Source organism: Octopus sinensis, linkage group LG6, assembly GCF_006345805.1.
Source record: "Octopus sinensis linkage group LG6, ASM634580v1, whole genome shotgun sequence".
In the NCBI taxonomy this organism is placed as follows: domain Eukaryota; kingdom Metazoa; phylum Mollusca; class Cephalopoda; order Octopoda; family Octopodidae; genus Octopus; species Octopus sinensis.
Window position 1 is genome coordinate 108,059,680 of NC_043002.1, and position 21,427 is coordinate 108,081,106.

General features: G+C 39.2%; 1 protein-coding gene across 3 annotated transcripts in view; it reads right to left on the reverse strand.

Annotated features, from left to right (window-relative positions):
• LOC115212936 (CSC1-like protein 2) overlaps nucleotides 1–15,595 on the reverse strand; it is a 154,919-nt gene extending 139,324 nt beyond the window's left edge. For 2 of the 3 annotated variants that reach the window (XM_029781781.2, XM_029781779.2), the window contains exon 1: nucleotides 15,182–15,595. The gene's annotated coding sequence lies outside the window, so the exon portion shown is untranslated. The remainder of the gene's footprint in view (nucleotides 1–15,181) is intronic. The other variant, XM_029781782.2, reaches the window with a different exon arrangement.
• Nucleotides 15,596–21,427: the final 5,832 nt, after the last annotated feature.

Here is a 21,427-nt window from a genome sequence, read left to right on the forward strand (position 1 = left end):
TTGTTGTTTGTTATTTTTTTAATATCATATTTACAAAATACCAGTAATACTCAAGGCAGAGGACATTTGGAAAAACAAAAAATACAGCTCTCTTCTACCTCAGCCATCTTTACTCTTTACTCTTTTACTTGTTTCAGTCATTTGACTGCAGCCATGCTGGAGCACCGCCTTTAGTCGAGCAAATCGACCCCGGGACTTATTCTTTGTAAGCCCAGTTCTTATTCTATCGGTCTCTTTTGCCGAACCGCTAAGTGATGGGGACGTAACACACCAGCATCGGTTGTCAAGCAATGCTAGGGGGACAAACACAGACACACAAACATATACACACACACTTATATATATATACATATATACGACAGGCTTCTTTCAGTTTCCGTCTACCAAATCCACTCACAAGGCTAGCCCGGGGCTATAGCAGAAGACACTTGCCCAAGATGCCACGCAGTGGGACTGAACCCGGTACCATGTGGTTGGTTAGCAAGCTACTTACCACACAGCCACTCCTGCGTCTTCGTTTCATTCTCATAACTAATAATCCTTTCTACTATAGACACAAGACCAGAAACTTGTGGGGAGGGGGCCAGTCAAGTAGATCAACCTCAGTATGCAACTGGTACTTAATTTATCGACCCCGAAAGGATGAAAGGCAAAGTTGACCTTGGCGGAATATTATCATAGCTAATAATGATAGCAATCTTTTCTGCATAGGCACAAGGCTTGAAATTTTAAAGGGGAGGGGGGGCTAATTGATTACATGAACCTCAGTGTTTAACTGGTATTTATTTTATTGACCTCCAAAAGGATGAAAGCCATGGTTAATCTCAACAATAATAATAAATAATAATAACAATAATAATAATAATAATAACAAGAGCACTCGGAGAGTGCAAACCTCCACCAAGGCAACATCAATGCCCTCTCAATGATTAGCCAGAGATGATTTTTAAAATGAGAATATCTGAAATAAACTCAACTGCTCTCACAATCGAGAATACTAAAAATGAACTCAACAGCTCTCAAAAATTAAGTAAAAAAAACAGGAAAAATAATCCAGAATCCTTGTCTGGTACCGGATCAATCCCAAAATCTAATCACTTCGTGCCAGTCATGAGGTCAAATAGCCCTGGAAATTTCATCCAAATCCATCCAGCGGTTCTTGAGATATCTTGTCCAAGGACAAACAAACGTGACCGAAAACAAAACCTCTGCTTGCACTAAGGCGGAGTTAATAAAAGAAATATAAATATATATATTTACAATAAAATCTAAAACATATAATTCTAGATCTATTAAAATAGTAGCAGTTCTATACAAACTGACAACTTTAACATACCTTGTTCATTCAAGTGAACCATAGTCAATTGATTCCTGGCTATACACACCTGTACATCCACACACCTGACTGGTAACACCAATGTACAGTCTGCACTCCCACACAACATTCCAATACTTCCCACCCACTCTTTCTTTAGATCAATGCTGAAAGACGGCCCAGGGTTGTACAAATGTTGAACTGGTCTCTATACTGCAGGTCAGTTCATTCATTTGTAGAAACCATCATTCTTTTGTTTCAGTCATTTAACTGCGGCCATGCTGGAGCACAGTGTTTTAGTTATAGAAATTAACCCCTGGAGTTATTCTTTGTAAGTATATCACTTATTCTATTGGTCTCTTTTGCTGAACCACTAAGTTACGGGGATGTAAACACACCAACATCAGTTGTCAAGCTATGGTGGTGGTGGTGGGGGACAAACACAAACACATGCATATGTATATATATGTATGTATGTACGTATGTGCGTGCGTGTATATGTTTGCGTGTCTGTGTTTGTCCCCCAACATCACTTGACAACCAATGCTGGTGTGTTTACCAAAAACATGGTTCCGGGTTCAGTCCCACAGTGTGGCACCTTGTGCAAGTGTCTTCTACTATAACCTCGGGCTGACCAAAGCCTTGTGAGTGGATTTGGTAGACGGAAACTGAAAGAAGCCCATCGTATATATATATATATATATATATATATATATATATATATATATATATGTATGTATATATATATATATATATATATATATATATATATATATATATATATATATGTATGTATATGTTTTTGTATGTGTGTTTGTCCACCCAACATTGCTTGACACCAATGCTGGTGTGTTTACGTCCCCGTAACTTAGCGGTTCGGCAAAAGAAACTGATAGAATAAGTACTAGGCTTACAAAGAATAAGTCCTGGGGTCAAGTTGTTCAACTGAAGGTGGTGCTCCAGCATGGCTGCAGTCAAAATGACTGAAACAAGTAAAAGAATAAAAGAATATATATAAATATTGTTGGCGATTTTTTTTTCCCTCCTTCTTCCTTTTCTCTTGGACATTCCTCAGTCTCCTGTTTCTGAAGAAGAGCTTTGCTCGAAATGTAAAACAACCACTCTTTCTTTCTTTCTCTGAGCATCTCATTAATACTTTGCATGTACCACGTCTTCACATTGTTGATTTTTTCTTTTTTGTTTTTTTTAATTAATTATACACACACATATACACACACACACACATATATATATACGATGGGCTTCTTTCAGTTTCCGTCTATCAAACCCACTCGCAATGCTTTGGTCAGCCCGAGATTATAGCAGAAGACACTTGCCCAAGGTGCCATGCAGTGGGACTGAACCCAGAACCATGTAGTTAGGAAGCAAGCTTCTTACCACACGGCCACTTCTGCACCTACACATATATTTATATACATACATACATACATATACATATTCGTATATATATGTATAGCTCGGTTGGTTTTTACCTTTCTCCTTTCTAATACCAATAAAGAACTTACACTAAGTATTTGGTGGAGTCAATAGAATTCATGGAAATCTCTAGAAGGGTAGTTTTGTAATACAGTCATGCTCCAATCACTTGAAACAAAACGAAAAATAAATCAAAGTAGAAATTCCTTTTGGTGATACTCTACCCCACCCCCCACCACACACCCCCACCTCACCCAAACTATGACTGTAAATGGAACTTTGAATAAAGAAATAAAAAGCTAAAACAAAGCAATTTATTTATGAATGTAAGTTGGTGTCAAGAGAACACTCCTGCAGTTCCATTATGTCAATAAATGATATGAAAGTTGGGAAGATCTACTTCAGGCTCAGCTCTTTGCTTTGTTATGGCTTCTATACCTGATTAATGCCCTTCCTAATATCAACCACTTTACAGAGTGTGTATCTGTGTGTGTGTGTGTATATATATCATTCTTTTACTCTTTTACTTGTTTCAGTCATTTGACTGCGACCATGCTGGAGCAACACCTTTTTAGTCGAGCAAATCAACCCCAGGACTTATTCTTTGTAAGCCTAGTATTTATTCCATTGGTCTCTCTTTGCCAAACCGCTAAGCTACGAGGACGTAAACACACCAGCATCGAATGTCAAGCAATGTTGGGGGAACAAACACAGACATAGAAACACTCACATCATATATATATATATATATATATATATATATATATATATATATATATATATATAATGTATATATATACATATTTACAACGGGCTTCTTTCAGTTTCTGTCTACCAAATCCACTCGCAAGGCTTTGGTCAGCCTGAGGCTATAGTAGAAGACACTTGCCCAAGGTGCCGTGCAGTGGGACTGAACCCAGAACCATGTGGTTGGTAAGCAAGCTTCTTACCACAGCCACTCCTGTGCCGGCATCACCATCTTTGTTGTTGTCGTCGTTTCACATCTGCTTTCCATGCCAGCATGGGTTGGACAGTTTGACTGAGGACTGGCAAACTGGGAGGCTACACCAGGCTCCAATCTGATCTGGCAAGGTTTCCACAGCTTGATGCCCTTCCTAATGCCAACCACTCCAAGAGCGTAGTGGGTGCTTTTACATGCCACCAGCACGGGAGCCAGTCAGGTGGCACTGGCATTGACCATGACTATGATTTCACTTGGTTCAACAGGTCTTCACAAGCACAGCATATTGCCCAACGTTTGAAGGGTGTTTTTAAATGGCCCAGTTATGCAACACTGGCATCAGTCACAGTTACGGTCTTATTTGGTTTGCCGGTTCTTCTAAAGCACAGCATATCTCCAAAAGTCAGTCGCTTGTCATTGCCTCTGTGAGTCCCAATGTTCACCACCCCAACCCATGTTTTCCTGGGTCTACCTCTTCCACAGGTTCCCTCCACAGTTAGGGTGTGACACTTCTCTATACCTCTGTCCTCATCCATACGCATCGCATGACCATACAAGCGCAGTCATCTCACTTGCACACCACATCTGAGGCTTCTTATATCCAACCTTTCTCACTGTTCAATATTAGCAGGTGTATGTGTGTGTGTGTATATACACACATACATACATACACACATGCTAATATTGAACAGTGAGAATGAGTGCTCAACACTGCATTGGTGGATAAATATATTTTTGTTTGTGGTGAATGAGGGAACCGATGGTTTCAAGTGAAGAGATCTTCACAATTGTTTAAACGTGCCTCACATTTCAACCCAAGAAAAGTTTGTTTTTTGGGGGTGAGGGGATGTGTTTAATCTATAAATATTTTACCTGGTTTGAATATTCTAAGAAAACCTATGAGCCTTTAAACCCTTTTGATACAAATCCCTTCTGGAAACTGCTCCTAGTTCTATGATAGAACCTTCTTTTAAAGTGATCGAAAATAAAACAGTCCCTCATAATTTCATGACAGGCTTCTTTCAGGTTGCGTCTACCAAATCCACTCACAAGGCTTTGGTCGACCTGAGGCTATAGTAGAAGACACTTGCTATAGTAGAAGACATCTTCCAGATGCCAACTTAATAATAACTGAATTATTTTACCAAAGTCTTCATTATTTTAAAAATTAACTGAAACAAAAGTAGTGGATTTCTACAGAAAAATGGTAAGGAAAGGGCTTAAACATTCAACATTTCCAATTTCTACAACTCTGTGAACTTGCAGCAGCCCTAAGGGGACAATCAGCGCTGCTCTATGCAGTCATTCAATCAGCTAGAAATAGCAGTCAAATTTCCTTTTTTTTTTTTTTTTAAATCCACACTTATAGGCGCAGGAGTGGCTGTGTGGTAAGTAGCTTATTTACCAACCGCATGGTTCCGGGTTCAGTCCCACTGCGTGGCACCTTGGGAAAGTGTCTACTACTATAGCCACGGGCCGACCAAAGCCTTGTGAGTGGATTTGGTAGACGGAAACTGAAAGAAGCCCGTCGTATATATGTATATATATGTATGCGTGTGTGTGTTTGTATGTCTGTGTTTGTCACCCTAGCATTGCTTGACAACCGATGCTGGTGTGTTTATGTCCCCGTTGCTTAGCGGTTCGGCAAAAGAGACCAATAGAATAAGTACTGGGCTTACAAAAGAATAAGTCCCAGGGTCGAGTTGCTCGATTAAAGGCGGTGCTCCAGCATGGCTGCAGTCAAATGACTGAAACAAGTAAAAGAGAGAGAGAGAGAGAGTACTGTATAATTCAGATTAATCTAAGCTAGGTCTGAAAATAAAACAGGAATGGTCACAGCTGGTGTTTTTGATTATAAAAGGTCTACCTGAGCATGGCTGACCTGAAACTAAAACAACAACTGCAATAATCAATCTTCGAAATAATTTGTACAAAACCTGTTCATGTTATATGTTGGAACTATTATGAATTCGAGAGAGACATGTTTGTCCTGAGGTCGGAATATTCCTATGTTAAAATGCAGAAAGACGTCAGTGAGTAGGAGTGAGTATACGATATAAATAACTTGCCAAACCTTGTGAGGGTAGTTCAATCTGCTAGAAACGGCAGTTACATCTCACTTCAATACTACTCTACCATTATATAAAATATGGTTCAAATATGCTGAGCCTGGAAGTAAAAGACAGGATAGTCAAAGCTAGAATTCTTTGACCAAAGGACTAATCCAACAAGTCAGGAGGCGCAATGGCCCAGTGGTTAGGGCAGCGGACTCGCGGTCGTAGGATCGCGGTTTCGATTCCCAGACCGGGCGTTGTGAGTGTTTATTGAGAGAAAACACCTAAAGCTCCATGAGGCTCCGGCAGGGGATGGTGGTGATCCCTGCTGTACTCTTTCACCACAACTTTCTCTCACTCTTACTTCCTGTTTCTGTTGTGCCTGTATTTCAAAGGGCCGGCCTTGTCACTCTCTGTGTCACACTGAATATCCTCGAGAACTACGTTAAGGGTACACGTGTCTGTGGAGTGCTCAGCCACTTACACGTTAATTTCACAAGCAGGCTGTTCCGTTGATTTGGATCAACCGGAACCCTCGTCGTCGTAACCGACGGAGTGCTTCCAATCCAACAAGTCTAACCTAAGGCAACAACATTCTTCAGTTGTAAGTTTCTTACTGTTAGAATTCTGCCAACCAATTCTGTGTCCTCCACACACAAATCCTTAGTCCATTTTAATGTTGGGACTATATGTTCAAAAATTAAACATATGAGGGGTGGGTGTAAAATGAGGGAGACAATGATGTTCTTCAGCTTGATAGAAAAAGTGCATTCCAACAGAAATATGGTAATAAAGGGGTTAATTTATTGGAATGTGTTGATTTTTGCTTAATTAAAATACAATTAACCCTTTAGCATTTAAACCGGCCATATCCGGCCAAAATATTCTACATGATTTATGTTCAAATTGGCCAAATCTAGTTTCTAACAGCTTTCATACAATGTCATACTAAAAGCAAACAATCACTTCATTGAAATCTCAAAGTTACAAGACAATGCATGATTAATTCAAAAGAATGTGAAGAAATAAATATTATATTTAACAGAATAATCTGAATGCTAAAGGGTTAAAACAATGCAGCAAGCACTTGTAAATCTGTGATTTCTACATTCTTTGCAAAAACCCCTCATGTTGGAAACCATTCTCTCAATGTAAGATTCAACATTGAATATCAGAGCTAGGCAGAGGAATGGTCAGTAGGTTGTTCTGGGTCACTGTTCAGTTTACTATCTCAGGGTTATTGATCTTCTTGATTATCACGGACCTCAGGTTAAACAACTCCATCTTCCATTCCATTGTTCTCACAGACCCTTCCTCATTTAACCCTTTCGGTACCAACCTGGCTGAAGCCAGCTCTGGCTCTGTAGTACAAATGTCTTGTTTTCAAAAGTTCTGAATTAAAACGTTCCATTAAACCTTGGTCACAATTTATGTTCCTAACACTAGCTCAATCATAACTAAGTTATTTTACTAAATTCTTTGCTATATCTAAAATTAATTGAAAGAAATACAGAGCATCTCAATAGAAATATGGTAACAAAAGGGTTAAAATATATAATAGAGAAACAATTCTGGTGCCATAATCTAATACATTAATACACTCTGTAAAGTGTTTGATGTTAGAAAGGACATCCAGTCATAGAAATCATAGTAAAGTAGAATGTTGAAGCAAGAGGTGAGGCTCTGAACAATCTATTAGGGAAATAACTCCATGTGGGAACTGACTCAGAAAGTGACTGCCCATCTAATCCATGCCAGTATGAAAAAGTAGAAGTAAAATCATGGTGATGAATGTTAACAGTTCAAATAATGGAATAAATGCTATACTGTGAGAAAGAAGAGAATATCAGGTAAAAATAAATGGTCTACTAATGTTGGATAAATATACTGGAAGAAAGTTTTATCTTTCAACACCAGTAGGCACTATATCTCAAACAAAGGCTGCTATACATAGTACCAAAATTCTTCACCTCTCTGTATTACCATTTTCTCTCACAAAACACAACCAATTTCCTTAGATTCTACCATTTTATAAGATAATCTTGGTTTTTTAGAGTGACACAATGGTTACACTTTCATAAGGGAGGGTATAGACCGTCTGTTAGCTATTTATTCATCTTGTTGACCTTGGACAGATAAAGTTGGCCTCCAGCATCAGGATTTTAACTCAGGAGAGAGGCAGAACTATAAAATGGTAATTGTTTAATCTACAACTCTAGTAATACTCAACACCACTTTAAACAGAGCAACCTTTTAGCACAACGTCCTACAGTATTTATTTTCCTACAAAGGCGAGTTGGCAGAAACGTTAGCACAGTGGGTGAAATGCCTAGCGGTATTTCGTCTGTCTTTAAGTTCTGAGTTCAAATTCCGCCATAGTCAACTTTGCCTGTCATCCTTTCGGGGTCGATAAATTAAGTACCAGTTACGCACTGGGATCGATGTAATCGACTTAATACCTATGTCTGTCCTTAATACCTATGTCCGTCCAACCCATGCTAGCATGGAAAATGGACGCTAAATGATGATGATGATGTTGTAGCCATCAAACAGAACAGACAACACACACACACTCTCTCTCTCTCTCTCTGATGCTAGTCTACTGCACAGGGAAGGAGACACAAAAGATCTGAGACTCACAAATTTTGATCTCTCCTAGTCTTTTATACGAACCCACCTGAAATTGCCACTGGTTTTGTAATACAAAAATCTCTAATTTTAGAGTTTCTTGTTTGGTGTGGCTGTGTGGTAAGTAACTTGCTTACCAACCACATGGTTCCGGGTTCAGTCCCACTGTGTAACACCTTGGGCAAGTATCTTCTACTATAGTCTCAGGCCAACCAAAGCCTTGTGAGTGGATTTGGTAGACGGAAACTAGAAGCCCATCATATATATATATATATATTTATTTATTTTGTGTGTGTGTGTCGCAACCATCACTTGACAACCAATGCTGGTGTGTTTATGTCCCTGTAACTTAGCATTTTAGCAAAAGAGAGTGATAGATTAATACTAGGCTTACAAAGAATAAGTCCCGGGATCAATTTCTTTGATTAACACCCTTTAAGGTGGCACTCCAGTATGGCCACAGTCAAATGACTGGAACACATAAAAGAATATCTAAAGTAAAACCTTACATCATAATTCTAAGAAAGAAGCACTCATTAAATTGTTCCAAACATCAGCTTAGTTAAAAGGTTACTTTCCAAAATCTTACAAATTCTTTGAAATACATGGATGGTGTATTTCCATCTGAAATACGAAACCAAACGAAAGCAAACCTCTTGTGTCTGGTGAAGATTCTATGCTGGAGGATATTTTCCATGTGTGTGGATGCGAGGAATATATCAAAAAACATTTCACTCACACACATCCACCCGCATTATTTAATGATGTGTGTGTGTCTGAAAGACTTTAAATGGCTGTTTCTAAGTCGACGCCCAAATAGTTTCAAGCCACTCAAGATGAAGGTATGAGCCAACACTGTGAAATTCTCATTGGACATTCTTGCTTAGATAACTTTATGGTAGTCTCAGCTATCTTTTCCTCTTGGATTGCCCAAAACTTAGAGAGAATAGTAATCAGTTGTGAGTTGATTCCTGACAATGTGTGTGTGTGTGTGTGTGTTGTGGCAGGGTGAAAGTAAGAGCGAGGGAGAAACAGAAATGGCCTGTGGTTATGTTTATTAGGTTTTTTGAGGTCATTTGTATGAATTTAGAAAAAAAATGCTTATCAAAGAAAAGCTGTATTTGAAACAAGTTGCGAGAAATAATCTTGAGGATCCTTTAATCACACCTATTCAATGAATCCGCTGTTAGCATCAATGGCTGCTTCAAACAAGGTTGGAAGCGTTGACATGCCTGAAGGAGATGATCTTTATCAGTTTTGGACAAAGTGATGTAGAACAGTACAGTGCAGGAATTAAATCCATATTCAAACCAAAACAGGTTTGTTTTTTGTTAACCACAAATTCTATCAGCACTGAATGAAATTAAATGAATGTAGTTCCAGCTGAGAATACCATTGAGACTAAATTTTCCCCAAGTTAAAAAAAAAATGGTACCTCATCGCGTAAAACGAGGAATATTCTAGTTGATCCAATCAACGGAACAACCTCCTCATGAAATTAATGTGCAAGTGGCTGAGCACTCCACGGTTGTGTAATACCCTTAACCCTTTTATTACCAACCCAGCTGAAACCGGCTCTGGCTTCTGAGTACAAATGTCTTGTTTCCATAAGTTTTGAATTAAAATCTTCCACAAAACCTTACTCACAATTTATGTTCCTAACACCAGCTTAATGATAACTAAGCTATTTTACTAAATTCTTTGTTATATTTAAAATCAATAGAAAGAAACACCACAGAGCATCTCAACAGAAACATGGTTACAAAAGGGTTAAAATATATAATAGAGAAACAATTCTTAACCCTTTTGTTACCAACCTGGCTGAAACCAGCTCTGGCTCTGAGTACAAATGTCTTGTTTCCATAAGTTTTGAATTAAAATCTTCCACCAAACCTTAGTCACAATTTATGTTCCTGACACTAGCTGAATGATATTTTTACTAAATTCTTTGTATATTTAAAATTAATTGAAAGAAACACAGAGCATCTCAACAGAAATACGGTAACGAAAGGGTTAATATAATTCTCAGGGAGATTCAGCATGACACAGAATATGACAAGGCTGGCCCCTTTGAATTACTGGTACAATTCATTTTTGTCAACTGAGTAGATTGGAGAGACATGAAATAAAGTGTCTTGCTCAAGGACAATACACTGCTGGGAATTGAACTCACAACCTTTCGATTGTAAGCCAAATACCGTAACCACTAAGCCACATGCTTTTCCCAAATTAATTATAAAATATCATTAAAAGATATAGGCATAGGAGTGGCTGTGTGGTAAGCAGCTTGCTTATGAACCACATGGTTCCAGGTTCAGTCCCACTGTGTGGCACCTTGGGCAAGTGTCTTCTACTATAGCCTCAGGTGGACCAAAGCCTTGTGAGTGGATTTGGTAGACAGAAACTGAAAGAAGCCCGTCATATATATGTATGTATGTATGTATGTATATATATATATATATATATACATATATATACACACACACACACACATATATATATATATGTATATGTATGTATGTGTGTGTATATGTTTGCATGTCTGTGTTTGCCCCCCCCCCCAACATCACTTGACAACCGATGCCGGTGTGTTTACGTCCCCGTAACTTAGCAGTTCGGCAAAAAGAGACCAATAGAATAAGTACTAGGCTTACAAAGAGTAAGTCCTGGGGTTGATGTGCTTGACTAAAAGGTGGTGCTCCAGCAGGGCCACAGTCAAATGACTGAAACAAGTAAAAGAGTAAAGAGATACTAAATCATAGACTCCCAATATGTGATCTGAGTAGAACTCATTAAGGGATATTGATTTCTCAGTGAAATAACTGGTCACTTAAAGGAAATATCCTTTCATAAATCTTGACATATAATTGATGGAGTCGGATAATTGAGATAAATATCCTTCTCCACTCTAGGCACAAGGCCTGAAATTTTGGGGGAGGGGGCCAGTCAATTAGATTGACCCCAGTACGCAACTGGTACTTAATTTATCGACCTTGAAAGGATGACAGGCAAAGTTGACTGTGGCGAAATTTGAACTCAGAACTTAAAGACAGACGAAATGCCTATTTCTTTATTACCCACAAGGGGCTAAACACAGAGGGGACAAACAAGGACAGACATAGGTATTAAGTCGATTACATCGACCCCAGTGCGTAACTGGTACTTAATTTATCGACCCCGAAAGGATGACAGGCAAAGTTGACCATGGCGGAATTTGAACTCAGAACATAAAGACAGACGAAATACCTATTTCTTTATTACCCACAAGGGGCTAAACACAGAGGGGACAAACAAGGACAGACATAGGTATTAAGTCGATTACATCGACCCCAGTGCGTAACTGGTACTTAATTTATCGACCCCGAAAGGATGACAGGCAAAGTTGACTATGGCGAAATTTGAACTCAGAACATAAAGACAGACATATATACCGCTAGGCATTTCACCAGCTGTGCTAACGTTTCTGCCAACTCGCTGCCTTGGTAGAGTTAAATAGGCTCAGCTTGAACAGTTATTTCAATCACTGGACAACGTTACTTGAAGAAATCGTTGTCATCTAATTATACGTTGCTGACACCTTGGGCGTCCTTTTGTTTTTTACTTGTTTCAGTCATTAGACTGCGGCCATGCTAGAGCACCACCTTGAAGACCCAATACTTTTTTTTTAACAAGCCTGGGAATTATTCTGTTGGTCTCTTTCGCAAAAGAGTTCAGCCACAGGGTTGTAAACACACCAACACCGGTTCTCAAGAGGTGGAGGGGGATGACAGACAGACACACATACACACACACATATATATATATATATATGTATAGCGGGAAGCTTTATGAAAATAAACAAAAGACGAAGGCAGGTGGAATACAAACAAACAATTGTATTAGTATGGCGCTCAGGAATATAAATAAAACAAGTCTTTTACGTTTCGAGCCTACGCTCTTCAACAGAAAGATACACAGAAAAGAAACACGGAGAGAAACAAGGAGAGGGGAAAAAATGCGTGCAGAAGCTAGCGAATCAACATGGTGTATGTATATATATATATATATATACATACACGCTTCTTTCAGTTTCCATCTACCAAATTCACTCACAAGGTTTTGGCTGGTCTGAGACTATAATAGAAGACACTTGCCCAAGGGGTCATGCAGTGGGACTAAACTTGGATCCGTGTGGTTAGGAAGCGAACGTCTTACCACACCTGTAATTTTGTTTTCTTTCTTCCTAGAGAACCTTCTAGACAGTCGCTTAATCTAGAACAGCTAAATCTGCCGCAAATCACACACACCCTACCAGCTCAATAAAGGAGACGTTGGGTAATGTAGTCCCAAAGACAGTAGGTTTGAATTAAAGATGGGATCATCACAACTATCTTTGATCCTAGAACACTTTGACTGGGTCTAAAGAATAAGAACTGGCCAATATCAAACCGATCGAGGTCTATGTAGTATTTCTGTTTCCTAGGTCAGCTAGAAATAACAACCAAATCTCCTTCAAATCACACCTTGATTATGAAATAGCACGCACTGGGAATAATGTAGTCTCCAAAAATTGTCTTAAAAAATAGGTGTCACGGTTGGAATGTCTAATCGTAAGTCAGTTGATCAAGGCTAATATGATGGGTGCGGAGTTAACAGGAGCATAAAACAAAATTGCGGCAAATGTATAGAAATTAGCGAAGCAACAGAACAATGAACAGACGTTGATGAATGAAACATATGTTCAAACTAGAGCCGCCGCGTGACAATGACAAAATACGCTTGATGCATTGGTTGAGTTTGGCGGATTATTAAACTAGTTGTGAGTTGTTTGCAGTCGTGATTCGTGCACCTGTCTTGTAAAACAATGGAGTCTACATTCATTGATATTTCAGCTCGTTATTTGCACTTTTATATCACCTGGGGTCGCGTAATACTTTCCTTTATAGCGGCTGCCCTTGCCGTATGATATAATACATTCAACAAAGAGCGAGTGCGCCCGCCTTTCCCTCTGTACAGTTCAGTTGTTAACTGACCTCTGTCTTCGCGGATTTCAACAACAGAAACCCCCCGTTATTAGAATCGCCCACGCACGACATTACATTGCAAAACACCCTTTAAAACTAGGGAGCCTCGACGTAGACACACAACTTGCCAGTAATAATAGTCAAATACCCCCAAATCACACTCATTCGTCTTTGAATGATGTAGTTTTAAATATCTTCTATTAGAAAATAAGATAGGATGGTCGCGGCTGGAACGATTTTGATCACGTGTCTGATCAACAAAGACAAACCAAGTATGTCACGCTATTGTTTTTCTCATAAAATGCAGACTGCGTGCCTTCCTAAGTAATCGATTATTAGCATGGTATCGTAATTCAGAGAGACGGTCAGTATCATGTCCATAGCACTTAACTTCCCATGCCCACCCCACCAAAAAAAGAAAAAGAAAAACATTGGTCATTAAACTAATTTGTGTTGTACTACGTCAGTGCGTAGGTCGGTATCTGACGAATATGTTGTTGTTGTTTAACCATAGGCAAAACATGAGCAAACAGGCCTGTAATCAAAACCATTCCAGCCATGCTCATCTTGTCTGTTGGTTGTAAGCACTACACTATCATTTCTTTATTTAAGACGGTAGGGAGCAATCTGGGGGGAAATGCACCCCACTCGTTAGTTTGTAGGATGAACAATAAATTTATCATTAGGTCTAGTATGCATCGACGAAAGCAGGACCCTTGGAATACGACCCGTTGTTCTATAAAGACACGACACTTGGAAGTTATTAATGACGAGTTGACAGACGGAGCGAAACAAACAAAAAAACACTGACACATTATCAAAAGGAATCCAGAATGAAATTAAAAAGTAAAAGTACATATTCGCACACACATACTTGTGTACGTGTGGGAGTAAGTACAGCAACGATAAAAGATTTTGACACAGCAGAGAGAGTAAAGTATGTTGAAATACATACGAGAGAGAGAGACTTACTAAATAAAATAACAACAACAATAATATAAAGCAAATTAATCTGATGTCTGTTTTATAAGTAAATGTTAGTTACTAATGTTATCTTAGTAAAACTGGAATTTGCAACAACAAAAAATAAGAAACTGACGAAGTTGATAGGAAACTGAAGATGAAATTTGAACGAAGACAGTGTAAAGTTTGCCACGGATAAATATTGTTGTTGTAGGATAACAAGAATTTTTAAAATGTGGCGAAGACAGAAGTATTTAATATTTTGACATTTCTTTTATCTCGAGTTCGACTTAAAGAAAATAAAAAGTAAATATCACAGCAATGAGTCGGAAAAACAAGATATTGTTCAGACTTCCACTGGTAAAATTATTATAATGATTCAATATGTGTATGTGTATGTATATATATATATATAGTATGACATAAGTATTCACATTGATACAGGTATACATATATTCACAGAACGATATATGTGTATATATATATATATATATATATATATATATATATATTATATGCTATATAAATTCTTGGCCCAAAAAATATACACAGAAATTAATTAGTTTAACATATATACATATGTGTGTGTGTGTATACGATATAATTATGGGAGTGGTGAGTTTATGAATAAAGCAAGTGCTTTAGATAAAACAAAAATGCATTTCATTTGTTTGGCGTAATTTTTCTAAGTCTGCATATAAAATGTGTCGCCTGGCTTATTCATGCAATTAACATGTTTTATGTTGGTTTTCTGGTCGACAAGTAAAAAAATAAATAAATAACATTTTAGTCTTTACAGTCATATATATAAAATACTTACTCGCCCATCTTCCCGTCGTAGCAGCAGCTAATAATAATAGTAAAAAGATAATAAATCCGAGTATAATAATTCGTGGAGCAAGGTGCTGCTGAAATGCGCAGGATGAAATGTGAAGGAGAGATCTATGAATGAGAGAAACGTAACGAGGTTTGAATACGTTGTACGGATGGACAGAATGGAAATAAACAGCAATCGCAGATGGTTTGTCAGTTGCTGTGGAAACGCAGTAGGCGTCTGTCGGAAGCTGGTTGTACAGCAGGAATTAATTAATGTACTTGTTTTCGGGTGGGAGGATTCGATCTCGGTAAAACGAACTCACCAAACCACCTATCAAGTCACTGATTCAAAGCTTCCTCAATACAATCTATTTTTCTCTCGTTCTTCTTATGGTGCCAGTTGTGTTTCTTGTAATTAAATTACAGCATATAACAACAGCTCCCAAGCTTTTTTCATTTCGTCACGCATTGGAGATCAAGTGTAAAAAAAAAACAAAAAAAATTAACAAAAGCTGGCGTATTTCGTATGAAAAGTAACACTTCACTGGTACGCTTTAAGCGTAAACATAAAGAAAAATAAATTCTTTGAAGAAATGTAGGCGCAGTAGTGGCTGTGTGGTATGTAGCTTGCTAACCAACCACGTGGTTCTGGGTTCAATCCCACTGCGTGGCATCTTGGGCAAGTGTCTTCTGCTATAGCCCCGGGCCGACTAATGCCTTGCGAGTGGATTTAGTAGACGGAAACTGAAAGGAGCCCGTCGTATATATGTATATATATATATGTGTGTATGTGTTTGTCCCCCTCGCATTGCTTGACAACTGATGCTGGTGTGTGTTTACGTCCCCGTCACTTAGCGGTTCGGCAAAAGAGACCGATAGAATAAGTACTGGGCTTACAAAGAAATAAGTCCCAGGGTCGATTTTCTCAACTAAAGGTGGTGCTCCAGCATGGCTGCAGTCAAATGACTGAAACAAGTAAAAGAGAAAAGAGTAAAGAGTAATCATCTGGTTTATAAATCATAGTTAGGAAAATAATTTAATACTAAAAGAAAACTAAACTGGATCTGTATTATATGACAATGCTATAGTGAGTTTTGTAAATGTTTCGTTGTCCCAACATGAAAAATGAAAGAGGTTACCCTGAAGAATGGTGAGGAATGGACGCGGGAAAGGGCCGTTCCCCGTCGTAGGATTCATTTCTACAGACGGTAATCGCTCTCCTCCAGATTAGATTCTTGCTTGAGGAAGTGATTCAGGGACCCAATAAGCCAGCTTTTCTAAATTTCTACCGGTTTAGGTTCGAATCGAACCAGTCGGGGAGCAACTGGTGAACACAGGCCACAACTCAGTTGGAGGTGACTTATATCGAAACAACAACGACAACCCCTATTAAAATAACGAGACTCGAATATTTAGAACATACTCTATTTAATCTATTTAGAATACTGGAAAATAAAAATGAACAAATGGGTATTTCAGCTTAGCCATTATGGCATTGCGCATTTGGCGTCTCTGATTCGGCAGCTTACTTGAGAGTAGACAATTCTCTCTCTCTCTCTCTCTCTCTCTCGCTGTGTGTGTGTGCTTCTTGCACCAAAACAACTGTCACCAAAATAAGCTGAATGTCCAAATAATCAGCGTTCAAACTGCACCCAGTCTGTCTCATTCTGGGGTAAAAATCTTTGAAGTGTTTGTAATCTGATGTTGTAAGACTTTATGTCATCACCGGGCTGTCATAGTCTGCCAGGTTTTGTTTGTATGTTGGAATAGAAATTAAAAATGGTTTTAATTCATTCAAAAAATTCACAAAATTAAAGGAAGAAATACAGCAATATCCTAACTATAATTAAATATGTTTTACAAGAACCGAGTCTTATACAAGACATGTAACAATTATAAATACTGAATGAGCATATACGAGTTCATTCTACCTTTGTTGTAGAAAGACCATAACCAATCATATCTGTCAGGAAACCTAGAGCCCCAAGTCGAGTTTGGAATTTCAGTTACCCTGTTTCGCTAGAGTGGCACAACTAGTGAAGAAGAAGAGGAAGAAGTGCATTTGTTGTGGTGAAAACCTAGTTGGAATATAGTGGCCCCACTATTAAGGCGCTATTAGTTAGCACGCCGGGCGAAATGTTTTGCAGTATTTCGTCTGCCGCTACATTCTGGGTTCAAATTCCGCTGAGGTTGACTTTGCCTTTCATCCTTTCGGGGTCGATGAAATAAGTATCAGTTACGCACTGGAGGTTGATATAATCGGCTTAATCTGTTTGTCTGTTCGTGTTTGTCTCCTCTGTGTTTAGCCCCTTGTGGGTAGTAAAGAAATGGGAATATAGTGTCCCCATAATAATAATTCACTGCCAATAGGTGATTTGATAGTAAATCTGGTACCGCCAAATTAAGTGTTATCATGGCCTCTCTACCACCATGTCTCATCTCTTTTGCAGATGGCATGAAAAAGAGGGAAACTTTTCTTTTCACTCATTGACATGACATCATCTCTCCCCTTTCCGGTCTTCCTTCCACCACAGTATTTCTCGACAGTGGACGCAGTGTCGATTTTCAACCATTTAGAAAATTCAAAAACGCATAGATGCAGTGGACTTGCATCAGTTAATTCCATTTTGTTTGCTCGAATAAACTGACAAAATAGAACTTTTACCAAAAGATGAAAGTCAAAATGGTAATCAGTTGTAATTGGGAGAATGGTGTTGGAAAAGGAATGGGGGAAGAATTCATTCAATGTATAGCTTGCAGCTAAGCCGAATGGGTATGTTGTTGTTGATGATATTACAGTAGAAAATACTGCCAAATTTAACAGCTTTCAGAATAATCTTAATGTGTCATTCAACTTAGCCCTTGCCATATGGCTTGCAAGATGTAGTTTTGTATATAACTTCTGCTTGTTGATTCAAATTATCTTTTATGTCCTTCGACAGCAACAAAACATTGCAGATAGACTCTCAATGTAAAGATCTGAATAATGAGTCTTATAACTAAATTTTAAACAGCAACACAAAATATTAAAACAAATCTTTTTTACTTGTATAGTAAACTACAGTGGAGGCGCAATGGCCCAGTGGTTAGGGCAGCGGACTCGCGGTCATAGGATCGCGGTTTCGATTCCCAGACCGGGCGTTGTGAGTGTTTATTGAGCGAAAACACCTAAAGCTCCACGCGGCTCCGGCAGGGGGTGGTTGCGATCCCTGCTGTACTCTTTCACCACAACTTTCTCTCACTCTTACTTCCTGTTTCTGTTGTACCTGTATTTCAAGGGGCCGGCCTTGTCACTCTCTGTGTCACGCTGAATATCCCCGAGAACTACGTTAAGGGTACATGTGTCTGTGGAGTGCTCAGCCACTTACACGTTAATTTCACGAGCAGGCTGTTCCGTTGATTCGGATCAACCGGAACCCTCGTCGTCGTAACCGACGGAGTGCTTCCATCCATCCAGTAAACTACAAGGGGAAGTCAAAATTGTTCGGACTTTCGCCATGACTTATCTTTATTATTGTCACATTGCCTTCTGCGCATGCATGCTTATAGTTGGTAGTATTGTGGTTACATGATCAAAGTTTGAGCCTGGTCACACCATTTTACTTTCTGGCTTTTACAGTGTAAACATGGCTACCCCACTGGATGGAAGCACTCTGTCGGTTACAATGACGAGGGTTCTGGTTGATCCGATCAACGGAACAGCCTGCTCGTGAAATTAACGTGTAAGTGGCTGAGCACTCCACAGACACGTGTACCCTTAACGTAGTTCTCGGGGATATTCAGCGTGACACAGAGAGTGACAAGGCCGGCCCTTTGAAATACAGGTACAACAGAAACAGGAAGTAAGAGTGAGAGAAAGTTGTGGTGAAAGAGTACAGCAGGGATCACCACCATCCCCTGCCGGAGCCTCGTGGAGCTTTTTAGGTGTTTTCGTTCAATAAACACTCACATCGCCTGGTCTGGGAATCGAAACCGCGATCCTACGACCGCGAGTCCGCTGCCCTAACCACTGGGCCATTGCGCCTCCACAGCCACCCCACTAGCAATGTGCACCAAAGAAGAACAAAGAACTGTGATCCAATTTCTCTGGTCGGAATGTGTGTGAGGTGCTGAAATTTATCGGAGGTTTTTAGTACAATACAGGGACAGTGCACTACCGTGGAGAAGTGTGTATGAGTGGATCAAGATGTTTAAAAGTGACCAGACAAGCATGATGCATGAAGAGGGAGCAGGACAAGAAGATTCAGCAAGCTTGAGAGGTGGCAAGGGTGAACCGGTTCCCCATTACCATTTCTTGCATCACTGTTCTTTGTTCTTCTTTGGTAGACGATGCTGGTGGAGCAGCCACACTTACACTGTAAAGCCACTAAGAAAAATGGTGTGATGAGGCTCAAACTTCGATCACATGACTACAATAGTACCAACTATATGCATGCATGCACAGGAGGCAGTGTGACAATAATATAGCAGCCCCTGTGCTGGTGGCACGTAAAAAGCACCCACTACACTCTCGGAGTGGTTGGCATTAGAAAAGGCATCCAGCTGTAGAAACCTTGCCCAATCAGACTAGAGCCTGGTGCAGCCATCTGGTTCACCAGCCCTCAGTCAAATCGTCCAACCCATGCTAGCATGGAAAGCGGACGTTAAATGATGATGATGTTATGGCAAAAGTGCAGATAATTTTAGACTTCCTCTTGTAAAATTTAAACTTTTTCTAGACTTCGTCTGAGCAAATGTATTGAAGAAACTGGAAATATTCATTTCATGTAGCAATTCAAGTTTAATGAATGAATATTTTCAGTTTTGGAATAAAATGTCTTTCAGTGCTGTTGGTAGATATGAGTGACAAATAGATGTTGAAAGCATTTTCTACACAGGAGAACAAGGTTTGTTTATCAAACAACAAAAACAAAAATTCAACATGTTTTTGTTTGGTGCTAACATGAGAAGAAACCTAAGTTTTAAACAGTTCTATAAACTGCCCAAATTCTTCATCAATGCTGTGTTCCAAATTTCTGGGAATGGTTTGACAAGATTTGATTATTTCTCTACAGTTTCTTTGATTGTAAACAACTGGAACCAAGCAAAGAATCCAAACACACCATTCACATTTTTATACTCTTTACTCTTTTACTTGTTTCAGTCATTTGACTGCGGTCATGCTGGAGCACCACCTTTAATCGAGCAACTCGACCCCGGGACTTATTCTTTGTAAGTCCAGTACTTATTCTATCGGTCTCTTTTGCTGAACCGCTAAGTGATGGGGACATAAACACACCAGCATCAGTTGTCAAGGGATGCTAGGAGGACAAACACAAACATACACGCACACACACACATATACATATATATACATATATACGATGGGCTTCTTTCAGTTTCCGTCTACCAAATCCACTCACAAGGCTTTGGTCGGCCGAGGCTATAGTAGAAGACACTTGCCCAAGGTGCCACGCAGTGGGACTGAACCCGGAACCATGTGGTTGGTAAGCAAGCTACTTACCACACAGCCACTCCTACACCTATTCTTTTTAACTTTTTTTTTTTTTGCAGAGCAAAAAAAAGAAAACTATTAATAATGGCAAGAAATGTTCTGTTTGTTTAACTTCTTCTGTCTGAGATTCAACAAATGGTTAAAGAGTGTTATAAGCATGGAAATAATGATGCTGGCCAATTCTGTTTTTGTTCTCTTCAAAATTATTGCTGATAATCTCCACCTTCAATCAGCTCTTTGTGTATTTGCTCAATGTCTGAAAAAGTCGACCACATAGCTTGATATCCTTGGAAGAATCCATGGACTGCACATGCTGAGTTCAAGTCTTGGTCAAAAGAGTGTACAGAAAAAGGGTCATTTACTAAACTCGTAACACCATTCACTATCTACTTTATACTGATCTGTTCAAAATAATTGTTGTGCATATATAGATACAAATGTTCCAGGCCATAAAAAGACATGGAAACAGAAATACTGGTATGGCCATTCTTATCCCCATATGCAGTGGACCTAATATTGTGTATTGCCAATGAGGACTTAATGGACTGAACTCACTAAAACATCTTAAATCCTTAAAAAATGTTCTAGCCCGAAGGCCGCGGCCATGCTGGGGCACCACCGCTGAATGAACTACACTAATTTGTGAATCCACATCTGATACGTGGCACTTGATCAACAAGGGAGTTTGATGCTGCTGCCCGCATCTGCGTCTCCTGTTGTGAGGTAGGTTCATCTGGGACTCCCAACAAGAAGAGA